Here is a 12366-nt window from a genome sequence, read left to right as displayed (position 1 = left end):
TGAAGATCCAAGAGAGAGAAGAAGCCATCTAGCTACTAACTACGGACCCGTAGGTCTGAAGTGAACTATTCACGAGTCATTGGAGGGGCGATGATGATGATGAAGAAGCCCTCCAACTCCAAAGTCCCCTCCGACAGGGCGCCGAGAAGGGTCTCCAGATGAGATCTCGCGGAAACGGAAGCTTGCGGCGTCGGAAAAGTACTTTCGAGGCTCCCCTGATTTTTTGCTGAATATTTGGCAGTATATAGGCCAAGGATCTAGGTTAGGGGGCGGCCAGGGAGGCCACAAGCCCTGACACCGCTGCCTCCCCCCTGGTGGCGTGGTGGGAGCTTGTGGGCTCCCTGGAGCCCACCTGGCTTGGCCCAGAGGCCCCTGATCTTCTTCCATTCGGGAAAAAATCATTTCGGGGTTTTTATTCCGTTTGGACTCTGTTCCAAAATCAGATCTCAAAAGAGTCAAAAACACAGAAAAAACAGGAACTGTCACTTGGCACTGAATTAATAAGTTAGTCCCAAAAAAGATATAAAAGGTACATAAAACATCCAAAGATGACAGGATAATAGCGTGAAACCATCAAAAATTATAGATACGTTTGAGACGTATCAATTGACATTTGTACTAATGTAGTGTAAACATTCTTTTAGGATAGTATACTTTGAAAGATTGATGATTTTGTTGCTTGTGATTATAAATATTACTATGTTGATGTTTGTTAATTCATTGTTTCTCAATGAGAATACATGCAAAAGATTACATATTGGGTAGCATGTCACAACAAAAATTCTATTTTTATCATTTACCTACTCGAGGATGAGCAGGAATTAAGCTTGGGGATGCTTGATACTGAAAGCACATATGCTCCCTTGGTGATTTTGATAATTCATGACAACATACATTGCCTCTTTGACTAACACTTTTACCTAGATATTTCAGGTTTAGTCCATGAAGAGCTATGGCTTAAGGTTTATGTGGAGATCCCTGGATGCAAGAAAGGAATAATATTGGCTCAAGCGTCAAGCTAAAAGACTCTTCATTTTATGTTTGTGAGAAATCACTTTTGAGTCCATAGGAAAGCCAATATTATTAAAAGGGGGTGAGGTAGTAAAATGAACTGATTGCTCAAATCCTCAAAGTTAGCCACCAAAACACTTAGTCATTTTCCCCACATATCCACTCTATCAAGATCCACATACAAAAATTCGGTGTCACCAACATTACCACATCGGACCCACCAAGTTTGAACCTAACACAAAACCCTAGCCATTCCCACCAAATCGATGCAACCGAAACTACATCGGTGCTACCGAGTTTGGGTGACCAACACTCTCTTGCCCAGATACACAAAATCGGAATTTTTGCGTTTGAATATCGGTGCCACCGAGTTTGGCTATCTAACTATTAGTCACCTTTTCGGTCCCACCGAGTTCTATATATGAGTCTCACCGAGATTCAAAAGTTCACACCTTTAGTACTAGTCGGTACCACCGAGTTGTCCACTTAAGTGTCACCGAGTTTGCACTTTTGTGTGTAACGGTTGGATTTTGGTTGCTGCCTATATATACCCCTTCACCAACTCTCATTCGTGGGAGAAGCACTCACAACACACACTTCATTTCCAAATCCATTTTATGAGAGAGAACCACCTAGTCATGTGTTGAGATCAAGATATTCCAATCCTACCAGTTGAGTCTTCATCTCTAGCCTCCCCAAACTATTTTCCACCAAATCAACCTCTCCTACCCATTCATATCCTATGAGAGAGAGATTAGTGTTGAGTAGACAATCTTTAGAAGCACAAGAGCAAGGAGTTCATTGATCTACTACATCTATTACCTTTTGGAGGGTGGTACCTCCTAGATTGGTTAGGTGTCGCTTGAGAGCCTCCTACTTTGTGTTGTGTAGTTGAACCAAGATGTCTGTAAGGGTAAGGATACCTCCTACTTCGTGAGGATCTACTGTGAGTAAGGCTAGTCCTTCATGGACGGAAGCCGTGGTGGGATAGACAAGGCCGCTTCTTTGTGGACCCTCCATGGGTGGATCCCTCCGTGAACTCTCGCAACCATTACCCTCCATGGGTTGAAGTCTCCACTAACATGGACGTACGATAGTGCCACCTATCGAAACCATGCCAAAAATCATCGTGTCAACCTCATGCGTTTGATCTCCCTTCCCTTCTCCTCTACTTTACACTTGCATGTTTTACTTTCCGTTGCTATGCTCTTATAACTGCTCGTGTAGGGTGCCTAGACTTGTTAGAACTGCTAGATTTCCGCCCTCCTAGAAATTGGGTTAGGCTAGAAATTTTATCTTGGCAAGTAGTCTATTCACCCCCCTCTAGACACATCTTCTATCGATCCCTCAATTGGTATCAGAGCCAAGGTCTTCAAAACCTTGGTTTAACATCCATTGGAGGAAGATGAATGTGACTAGTTCCCATATCTTAGTTGTAGAGTGCATATTCTAGATGGGGAGTACTTTAGACAATGGAAAGACGAAATGCTTGCTATATTTGATGAGTTCCATTTGCGCAAGTATATTGAATATCCCTATGCGCCTCCCATTGACCCCATACACCCTTCTCATGATGATGAAGTTAACATGCTTGGCAACCTCAACATTGTCAATCTTATCATTAGTGGTTTACCAAGAAACGTGCTTAATCACTTGCAAAACTTTCAGTGTGCTCATACTTTGTGGCTAGACTTAGAGGAAAGATCTCCAAATTATTCCTTGAAAAATCTTGATACCACTGTTCCCAAATGCGTTGCTTTTCACAAAAGGAAGCCAACCGATCCTAACTTCGATGAATGCCTATTTGAGTTTCGTGACCTCATGCATGCTAAAGGAGATGTCATTACTATTAAAAATATCATTGTTGAAGCCATTCGAATGCATAAACATGAACATTGTCATAGTCAAATTTCTGATGAAATTCTTGTGTCTTATGACGAGGGAACTTCATCTGATGATGACAATATGGAGCATGGCTACTACAATGAAGATGAAGAATTTTACATCGAGTATGAGAAGACCATGAGGAACCTTAGTCTTATGGCTAACCTTAAAGACTACATGGTTGGTGGAAAGGAGTGGGTTATCGAAAGTGGATGCACTGATCAGTTGACGGAGATAAAGACATGTTCCATGAGATTACACCAAACCGTGGACCTCGGAAGTATGTGACGTTTGGAGACAACTCTAAAGGTAAGGTACTTAGTCTTGGTAAGGTGGCCGTATCTCATGACAGTTCCATTCAGAATGTCATGCTTGTTGAATCTCTTGGCTACAATCCGTATCTAGACTAGCAGACTTTGGTTTGGATGTGCTATTTACGAAAGTTGAATGCCGAGTGTTTCGTAGAGACAATCATAATATCGTCTTTATTGGTTTCCATAGAGGTGATCTATACACTGTTGATTTCTTTAAGATTTCCAAACCCCGTATATGCCTTGTTGCAAAAATCTTCTAAAGGTTGGTTATGACATAGAAGGCTTGGACATGTTGGTATGTGTAATCTTGACAAACTTATCAAAGGTGATCATATACTTGGTGTTAAAGATGTTATATTTGACAAAGATAGACTTTGTAGTGCCAGTCAATGAGGAAAATAGGTTGGAGGAAGTCATCCCTTGAAGAACATCATGACCACAAGAAGACCCCTCGAGCTGCTTCATATGGATCTCTTTGGTCCCAATGCATACAAGAGCCTTAGTGGAAATTCTTATGGTCTAGTCATTGTTGATGATTTTTCCAGATTTACGTGGGTGTTCTTTCTCAATGACAAGCCGCAGGTACAAATGATCATCAAGAACTTCGCTCAAAAATCTCAAAACCAGTTAGAAGTGAAGATCAAGAAGGTTTGGAGCAACAACGGAACGGAGTTCAAGAACACTAATGTGTATACTTTTCTTGATGAAGAAGGTATCTCACATGAGTTCTCGGCAACGTACACACCTCAAGAAAATGGAGTTATTGAGAGGAAGAACCGGACGCTCATAGAGATGGCCAGAATGATGCTTGACCAATACAAGACTCCAAGACACTTTTGGGCAGAAGCCGTGGAAACAGCTTGACATGCCATAACCCGACTCTACCTGCACAAACTTCTCGGTAAAACGACATATGAGCTACTCACTGGCAACAAACCTTAAGTTGGATACTTTCGAGTATTCGTCTCTAAGTGCTATATTCTTGATAAGCATCGTCGATCTAAATTTGCACCTAAATCTTATGAAGGTTTCCTTCTTGGTTACGGATCAAACTCTCACGCCTACCGTGTCTACAACAAGTTTGCTGAAAAAGTTGAAGAGACGGTAGATGTGAAGTTTGATGAGACTAACAGTTCGCAAGTCAAATAATTGCCAATTCATATTGGAGATAAGGAACCTTCGGAAGCCATCAAATATTTGTCCATTGGCAAGATTCATCCCATGGATGTTAAGGAAAACACTTCATCAACTCAAGTTGAATCTCCTACTTCGCGTCAAGGCGAACCCAAAATGACATGGAAGCATCCACAAGCGGAACACGACATGATGAAGAACAGGAAGAAGTACATCGTGATGATCCACCTCAACTTTCCTCACCCTCACCGCAAGGAGAAGATGACGCCAACGACAATGCTCAAGATGATGATGAAGAAGAAGCTCCTCCACCAAATAAGAAGAAGTTGTCAAGAGTTAGAGCAAGAGTGGACAGAGATCATCCGCTGAAACAAATCTACAATGACATAAACAATTGGAGAATCACTCGCTCTAAATCTCGATTAGCTAACTTTTGTGAGCATTATTCTTTCATATCTAGCATTTAATCCTTGAAGGTAGAAGACACTCTCCAAGATCTAGATTGGGTGAATGCCATGCATGAAGAGCTACACAACTTTGAGAGGAACCAAGTTTGGACACTTGTTGAAAAACCACAAGGCGAGCAGAATATCATTGGTACAAGATGGGTGTTTCGGAACAAGCAAGATGAAGATGGACAAGTTGTACGCAACAAAGCACGTCTCGTAGCCCAAGGATACACACAAGTTGAAGGTATCGACTATAGTGAGACTTATGCTCTTGTTGCTAGACTTGAAGCCATTCGTATTATTCTAGCTTATGCCAATCAACATGATATAACTCTCTACCAAATGGATATTAAAAGTTCCTTTCTCAATGGAGAAATTGAAGAGGAAGTTTATGTTAAACAACCTCCTGGTTTGGTGAACCGTAAGAAACCTGATCATGTTTACAAACTTCGCAAAGCTTTATATGGCCTTAAACAAGTACCTAGAGCTTGGTACAAATGCCTAATAAAGTTTCTCATTGAAAAGGGATTTGAGATTGGCAAAATTGATGCAACCTTATTCACTAAAAGAGTAAATGGCGAACTATTTGTTTGTCAAATATATGTGGATGATATTATCTTTGGTTCTACTAACACACATTTTAGTGAAAAGTTTGGAAAGCTGATGTCAGACAAGTACGAGATGTCCACGATGACTGAACTGAAGTTCTTCCTTGTATTACAAATCAAACAGTCGAGAGAAGGTACGTTCATCTCTCAAATCAAGTACACCAAGGACTTGATCAAGAAGTTCAACATGGAAGAATGCAAAGGTATGAGAACCCCCATGCCTACTACTGGACATCTTGACCTCATAAGGATGATGCACCTGTTGATCAAAAGGTTTACCTATCAATGACAGGATCATTGTTATATCTATGTGACTCTCGTCTTGATATCATGCTTACTGTTTGCATGTGTGGCCGCTATCAAGCATCACCTAAAGAATGTCATCTATTGGTAGTGAAAAGGATATTGAGATACCTTATACATACACCAAACTTTGGCATATGGTATCCCAAGGGGTCTTCTTTTGATCTTGTTGGCCATTCCAACTCGGATTATGCTAGATACAAGGTTGATAGAAAATCAACCTCGAGTACATGTCAATTTCTTGGAAGATATCTTGTCTCTTGGACATGCAATAAACAAAACTCGGTATCCTTATCAACTGCCGAAGCTGAATACATTCCCGTTGGATCATGATGTGCTCATTTATTATGGATGTCTCAAACGCTTATGGATTATGGCGTTCATGTTAGAAAAGTCCCATTATTGTGTGACAATGAAAGTTCTATTAAGATTTCATATAATCTTGTGCAACATTCTAGAACCAAGCACATCCAAGTGCGACATCATTTCATTCATGATCATGTTGCCAAAGGAGATATTGGTCTCGGGCATGTTCGTACTAACAAATAGCTGGCTAATATATTCACCAAACCACTTGATGAGAAAGTGTTCTGTCATTTGAGGAGTGAGTTGAAGATCATTGAAGCTTCAAACTTGAGGTAGACTCACTCGGATGCATGCAATGGCATGAGCTTGACTGACTATTCCTTGATGCCATTAATATGACCATCTTGTGTCTTGGAAACTATGCACCCTTGTATTGTATCTAACCTTTTGTAGGTACTTGGATGAAATACACTCCACAAGATTGCAACCAACTCTAAACAAAATCAATCTTGACATGGCCAAGTATCAACAACCCATTTCTTCAGAGATGAAGGAAGAAGACAACAAAATCATATCCTTGACAACACTATGATTATGAATTTCACTCATGCCATTTTGATATATTATGTTCTTCCTTGTGTGACTAACCATTGTAGGTGAAAAGTGAACCAAAACGACAGGGATTGCTCCCAACCCAAGATGATCTTCATCAACCTTGAGCATCCACAACAAGTTCACCTACATGCTATGTCAACAACATCATTCGGAGGTATGTACTCATATCCTTGATAAAGCTCTACAACAAATAATGGAGTAAAGCAACTCAGGTGATATGAAGACATCGAAATGGTTAATCGAAAAATGGTAACCCCATTTGGAGCTTAACGATGAGTATGACCTATGATCAAGCATCCTTGATTGACTCCTCAAGTCAAATACTCTAATATAGGTGACCTAGTCACCGCCCCATATCTAGATGGAGAATATTGTATGGTTCACATTTGATCTTTCACATTCTTAGAACCATCCCTCTCTCATCTATATGTGGGTATTTTCAAAAAAACATCTTTCTATTCTCTCTTCTATCATTCTTTTTACACTGGACTTTTGAAACAATACTTTGGATCAACCTAGTTTTTGTTAAAGAGTTGACTATCCTTGCAACTCGGTTTCACAGGATTGGGAAACTTGGCCCAACCGATTTCTCCCAGAGGCCCAAATATCAATCTCGGTTCTATCGAATCATTATGCCTCGGTGACTCTGATTTTTCTGAGTTTGTTGCTCTAATAAATTTCTTCCGGACTATTGTCTTAGGGGGAGACAACTTCTCTAGGGGAGAAAAATCTCAGTGATCCCATGCAATATAAGAGGGACAATTATCAAGGATACCTACCATAGGGTTAGATAATTCAAGGACCTCTTATCCATACCTAAGGGGGAGAACATTCGATGAACCCTACAAAATATCTAAGGGGGAGAAAAGCTAAATTCAAGGAACCCTTACAAAAGAGAGAAGTATCCAGGATCCCTATCTCTCAATGATCCCTTACCCTCTGCCTTCCTTTTTGGTAATTATGCCAAAGGGGGAGAAATATCATCAGAGCTTCCATTCAGTGAACCTATTTATAGGGGAGAGATATTATCATATACTATCAAGAAGCTTATACAAAAGAGGGAACAACAACACTAAAGGGAGATACTTGTATCATACCCTATACATTAAGGGGGAGAGAGATAAATACCATTTTAATTGGCTTTATTGGTTCGAACTTATTTTACATGCTTACTCCCAATATCTACATGCTATGATTCAGGGGGTGAGGAAACTTTACGTATTTATCTTTAGGGGAGAAAAGTTCTTGTTTAGTGAAGACATATTTCTTCAATTTCTTGGTATATTTTAAGTTCTTTGCATCTTTACAAGAGAGTACTCTTGTGTTATCTAACATTTGTTTTCCCAAGTGTACTTCTATGTCAAGACACTCAAGATTCTCAAGGTAAGTATATGCATCATATCCTTCTTCATTATGACCTCTTGTTTTTTGCACATATAGTTTGCAAGAGAGAGTCTTGAACATGGACGTCCTTCATTCACATGTGTTTGATGCATATAGCCAAGATCCATATGACTTGTCTTGTACTTCTACCTTGTGTGTGCCCATGCATTCCAAAGCAACTATCCTTTAAAGGGATTTCACACATTTAGGGGGATCTTGTACTAGTCATATGTCTGTCAAAGCTGTCATATCCTTATGAGTATCTTTATTTAAAGCTTTGGTTGTATGTTGTCATCAATTACCAAAAAGGTGGAGATTGAAAGCACATATGATCCCTTGGTTATTCTGATAATTCATGACAACATACATTGCCTCTTGGACTAACACTTTTACCTAGATATTTCAGGTTCAGTCCATGAAGAGCTATGGCTTAAGGTTTATGTGGAGATGCCCCTGGATGCAAGAAAGGAATAATATTGTCTCAAGCTTCAAGCTAGAATAATCTTCATTTTATATTTGTGAGAAATCACTTTTAAGTCCATAGGAAAGCCAATACTATTAAAAGGGGGTGAGGTAGTAAAATGAACTGATTGCTCAAACGCTCAAAGTTAGCCACCAAAACACTCAGTCATTTTCCCCCACATATCCACTCTATCAATATCCACATACACAAATTTGGTGCCACCAACATTGCCACATTAGACCCACCGAGTTTGAACCTAAGACAAAACCCTAGTCATTCCCACCAAATCGGTGCAACCGAAACTGCATCGGTGCTACCAAGTTTGGGTGACCAACATTCTGTTGCCCAAATACAGAAAATCAGAATTTCCGAATTTGAATATCGGTGCCACCGAGTTTGGCCATTTGACTGTTAGTCACCTTTTCGGTGCCACCGAGTTCTATATATCGGTCTCGCCGAGATTCAAAAGTTCACACCTTTAGTACTAGTTGGTACCACCGGGTTGTCCACTTCGGTGTCACCGAGTTTGCACTTTTGTGTGTATCGGTTGGATTTTGGCTGCTCCCTATATATACCCCTTCACCCACCTCTCATTAGTGGGAGAAGCACTCAGAACACACACTTCATTTCCATATCCATTTTCTGAGAGAGAACCACCTATTCATGTGTTGAGACCACCAATCCTATCATTTGAATCTTGATCTCTAGCCTCCCCCAAACTGCTTTCCACCAAATCAACCTCTCCTACCCATTCATACCCTATGAGAGATAGAGATTTGTGTTGATGAGACTATCTTTAGAAGCACAAGAGCAAGGAGTTCATTGATCTACTACATCTATTACCTTTTGGAGGCTAGTGCCTCCTAGATTGGTTAGGTGTCGCTTGGGAGCCTCCTACTTCGTGTTGTGGAGTTGAACCAAGATGTTTGTAATGGCAAGGAGATCGCCTACTTCATGAATATCTAATGTGACTAAGGCTAGTCCTGTGTGGACGGAAGCCGTGGTGGGATAGACAAGGCCACTTCTTTGTGGACCCTCCATGGGTGGAGCCCTTCGTGGAATCTCGCAGCCGTTACCCTCCGTGGGTTGAAGTCTCCACTAACATGAATGTACGATAGCCTATCAGAACCATGCCAAAAATCGCCGTGTCAACCTCATGCGTTTGATCTCCCTTCCCTTCTCCTCTACTTTACACTTGCATGTTTTACTTTCCGCTGCTATACTCTTAGAACTGCTCGTGTAGGGTGCCTAGACTTGTTAGAATTGCTAGATTTCCGCCCTCCTAGAAATTGGGTTAGGCTAGAAATTTTATCTTGACAAGTAGTCTATTCACCCCCTCTAGACACATCTTCTATCGATCCCTCTGATAAATCTGCAACATATCTATAATTTTTGATTGTTTCATGCTATTATATTATCATTCTAGGATAGTTTTTGAGTAAAATTTACCAATTTATATTATTTTTTAACACTAACCTATTTACCCAGTGCCTAGTGCGAGTTGTTGTTTTCTGTGTGTTTTTTTTACTTTTTAGGTTTAGAGTGCCAAATGAAGTCCAATTGCCCCGAAACTCTTTTATAAATTTTTTAGACCAAAAAAACCTTGAATCCTCGGGAGAAGACGAGAGGCCACACGAGGGAGGCACAGGCCAACAGGGCGCGACCATTGGGGTCGATGCGCCCTCTTTGCTTGTCCCTCCCTGGTGGCCCTCATACCTCCCTTCTGTGGCCAATAAATTCACATATATTCCAAAAACCCTAAAGGGCATCGCGAAACACTTTTTCCCCGTCGCAAGCCTCTGTTCCATGGTTATTACATCTGGAGCTCCGTTCTGGCACCCTGTCGGAGGGGGGGACGATCACGGAGGGCCTCTTAATCAACCTTGCTGCCCTCATGATGATGTGTAAGTAGTTCATCATTGAACTACGGTTCCATAGTTAGTAATTAGATGGATATGTCCCTCTCTCTTAATCTTCAATACAATGATCACCGCATCTTTTCTTTGATCCATCCGATGTAATACTTTGGGATTCGATGAATTGTGGGTTTATGTTTAGATTATTCATGGAAAGTATTTGAGTCATCTCTGGAATTATTATGATTCTTAATTGCATGACCATCACAACTTCGTAAATCTATCTAATCTCTTTAATTACTTTGGCCAAGTAGATTGATAGTTCTTCAATGAGAGGGGTGCATTGTAGTGGGTTCAACTTGACAGGTTTCTATATCCTAGTGATAGAAGGGGACAAGATATGTCTTTGTGTTATTTCTACTAAGGATAAAATGATGGGGTTTATTCATACTAATTGAGTTTATTTTGTCTACATCATGTCATCGTTCACCAAGCATTACTCTGTTTGTCAAGCACTTAATATGTAGAGAGGCAAGCATGGAAGCGATGTTGAAGTGGAGTAATAATAGTAGGTGCAGGCAGGAGTCAACTTATTTTCTTATGGACATGATTCATATATACACATGATCATTGCCGTGAAAATAGCATAACTATCTACTTTTCTGTCAATTCCCCAACACTAATTGGTTTACACACTGTATGTTTCTTTCATGAGAGATGCCATTAGGGAACACTATGGCCCTAGGCTTTATTCTCTTATATATTCGCAAAACTTGTCTTTACCTTGCTGCCTTTATTTGTCTTATATTTGATTTTTTCAATTTACAATTATCTACACACCTCATTTTCTTGCAAATAACGAGATCAAGGGGATTGACAACCCTCTTGCCCGTGTTGGGTGCAAATTGTTTGCTCTTTTTGTGCAGCCACTGAACACGATTGATCATTGATATTCCTATACGTTAGATAAACCTTGGTATCTTAACTGAGGGAAATACTTACTCGTATTGTGCTACAATTACCTGTTCCTCTTCACGGAAAACCCAACGCGGATCACAAGTATCAGGGATCATAGAGGACTACTATGCGTTGGCCTTTGATGACACGGACGGCAATGCGACCGAGATAGGTCACAAAGGACTGGCTCGAGCATTGTTGCTTATGTCGATCCCAAGGTGGAGGAGGACACATGTGCCACATCTGAAGCGGGGCGAACCAAGGTGGATGGCGCCTCCACTAGTTAGACTTTGTCTTTTTTGTTTGTGCTTTTTGTTAGTCTGCAAGTCCACCCATTGGGGGTGTAGTTAATGTAATAAACCTATGGTTGTGGGACTTTTGCTTTCGTGTACATATAGGCATGCTTTGGATGAAAATTTTGCATGCCGCCTCGTCCGTTCCCTTTGTCCTTGACTCGTTTTCTTTTCTCATGCCCTCCCCTTCCAGCTTCTGTCTCGCCAGCCGGGCAGCCATGAGCTGGTCTGTGACTGGGATGGGGTGTTAGCCCTGAGAGGCGGCGTGTTACTTAGGGTCTCAGGACTTGTGCTAGAACGAGCGCACCAGAGGCCGACTAGGAGCAGCTATAGAGTGTCGTAGGGAGTCAGGGAGCCCAAGCCGTTCACCTTTCCTTGGACATTTTCTGTGTGGGAGCACTTTCGGCCATGAGTTTTTGCCAACGTGATAGATGGGAGCCATTGTGTGGTTGGGAGAAGAGGGAGCCTTGGTGTCGCACACATTACTAGCCGGCTTTGGGAGGAAGGACTCAAAGTAGCCGACGAGCCCCCGGGTCCGGCGAGCCGGACCCGAGAGACAAAATAGAAGGAGAGAAGGACATAAAAGTTATCCCCTGAGTGACGCTCGGGGTACGTGCAACATTCATTAAACCCAAAAGGTGGGGCATACATACATGCACTAGTTCAGCTATAAAACGGGCGCATGAGCGTCGTGTTCTATGGGCGCTTCATCTCCACACCGGAGGCGTCCCTTTTGTGCCTCTATGACTTATACGCGGCTATGAGGTAGTAAGCGTTGTTGTGTAGCACT

The sequence above is a fragment of the Hordeum vulgare genome, chromosome 7H (genome assembly GCF_904849725.1).
Source record: "Hordeum vulgare subsp. vulgare chromosome 7H, MorexV3_pseudomolecules_assembly, whole genome shotgun sequence".
NCBI lineage: Eukaryota > Viridiplantae > Streptophyta > Magnoliopsida > Poales > Poaceae > Hordeum > Hordeum vulgare.
This window is presented reverse-complemented; position numbering follows the sequence as displayed.